Source organism: Sinocyclocheilus rhinocerous, unplaced genomic scaffold (genome assembly GCF_001515625.1).
Source record: "Sinocyclocheilus rhinocerous isolate Xijiao unplaced genomic scaffold, SAMN03320098_v1.1 scaffold953, whole genome shotgun sequence".
NCBI lineage: Eukaryota > Metazoa > Chordata > Actinopteri > Cypriniformes > Cyprinidae > Sinocyclocheilus > Sinocyclocheilus rhinocerous.
Window position 1 is genome coordinate 1,215,554 of NW_015643169.1, and position 2,189 is coordinate 1,217,742.

The 2,189-nt window shown below is 37.3% G+C and overlaps 1 pseudogene; it reads left to right on the top strand.

The window, feature by feature from the left end:
* Positions 1 to 1,528, top strand: part of LOC107756992 (bestrophin-2-like) — a 7,697-nt pseudogene extending 6,169 nt beyond the window's left edge.
* The last annotated feature ends 661 nt before the right edge of the window (positions 1,529 to 2,189 follow it).

The window sequence follows — 2,189 nt, forward strand, 5'->3', positions numbered from 1 at the left end:
ATGCAAAAAAATAAGAAATCAGGAAGGGGGCCAACACTTTTTCACACCACTGTATATATACGTATAATTATTTGTTAAAAAAATGTTTTGAAAAAAAAATGTATAGCAATTTACATATTTACATTTTTTTTGGCTGAACTACACTATAGTCCAATAATTTTTTTTGAAAGAAATTAATACTTTTATTCAGCAAGATGCATTAAATTGATCACAATTCACATTAAAGACTTTTACATGGTTACAAAAATCTACAAAAAAAATGCTGTTCTTTTGAACTTTATAGTCATATATATATATATATATGCGTGTGTGTGTGTATGTATGGGTATATATATACAGTATGTATATATATATTTATAAAAAAAATGTATAAAAATTACACAAAAATATCCAAGTGTATACAAAAATATTCAGCAGCACATCTGGTTTCAATAATAATCATAATTATTATTGATGATAATTATAATAAATGTTTCTTGAGCAGCAAATCAGCATATTAGAATAATTTCTGAAGGATCATGTGACACTGAAGACTGCATCACAGGAATAAATTACATTTTAAAATATATTCAAATAGAAAACTTATTTAAAATTAGTTTAAAAAGAAATGTTATTTAAATTTATAATAATATTTAACAAATACTACTGTTTTTACTATATTTTTGATCAAATAAATGCAGCCTTATTGAGAGACTTCTTTTAGAAACATCTGTAGTGTATTTCTTTGAAACAATGTTAATGTTCTGAAATGACTGCTGAAGTGAAAAATAAATAAATAACTTCCTTTTTTTTGGACATTTCAAATCCTTAGAATCCCCAAAGAGGACATGCATTTCCAGCCTCTGGAGGAGATTGCTGAAAACTTGGAGGAATCTGTGACACGGAATCACAACCTCGCCCTCTTTAACCGGCTCCTGGGCTCCGCCCCCTCTCCCACAGGCTTTATGGGCGGAGCCTTACGGCGCACCTCCGCCCAGCTGCAGCGTTTGACGCGTTCCGTCAGCTCGGACGCGTCCTTCTCCGACGCGGAGGATGAGGAAGACAAGAGCCCGGGGAGGAGCGCGGGGACGGCCGGATCCATGCCTTCTGGACTCGGGCTGGACACCACTCAGAGCACCATCTGCAGCTGTGGAGCACTCAGGCTGCAGTGATGGTTGACTTTCTACAACTTTCTCCCATCTCCCGACTGCATCTCTGGAGCTCAGCCACGCTGTTCGATGTGGAGTTCCACAAGCAAGTTGAGAGAGATGGAAAAGATGAAGAGAAAGACGAGAAAATGATGGAAAAAGAGTCACTAGTGCCCAAAATCCCACCACCCACAGCGCAGGCGTCCGCAGGAAGGAGTCCTTCTCTTGCTCTGCGCCGAATCAAGTCTCAGTTCTGTTCTTCAAGCGCCACCAACCGCTCTGTACCCGACTTCTTCTCTTTTCAGCCTATCAGTGACCCGGCAAAGGTCATGACCCCAAAACCACAACCGACCAATAGCAAAGCAGAAGCAGTATCTTTACTGACTGGTCCCATCGCTTGAAGTCTCGATATTCTCAGAGAATTCAGAAAGAAAGCGGATGCTGGCAGATTCGCAGTGGCTGCCCTCTAATGCTCAAATTCAATGTCAGTGTGTAGGTTTAGGGTCAGAGGTCACAGGGTCAGGAAGTAAGGTCAAAGAGTGACCAAACACACCTGGAATTTTTTTTTTTCCCACATTGAGCAACATGATCACTTTATATTAATACATGCAATCAGAAAGTGTGGATGCTCTTGCCTGAAGATTATTTGACATTTTTTAAACTGTATTTTTAGATTCTTCTGAAAATGAATGGTATGATAAAGTAATCGTGACAGAACATTGATAATCAGCACTGAAATCGATCTATTTTTTTTCTAGTTTCTAGAATAGAGTTCATGTCTAGAATAAAGTAGCAACATGTGGAAAATTCTAATTTGAACACACACACACACACATAATATATAAATATATATAAACAATAATTGAAAGAATAAATATGACACAGGCAATGTTCTTATGAATAGGAATAATAGCGTTCAGATGCTAATTAGGTTTGATAGTGATCCAAACTGCAATGATGGAAATGATCCTCATGTGGGCAGTATTGCAGCATTGTAAGATTTCTGGTGCTTTTAGATCCATAAGTGCAATATAAAAAAGACAACATACAGCAAATAAAGCT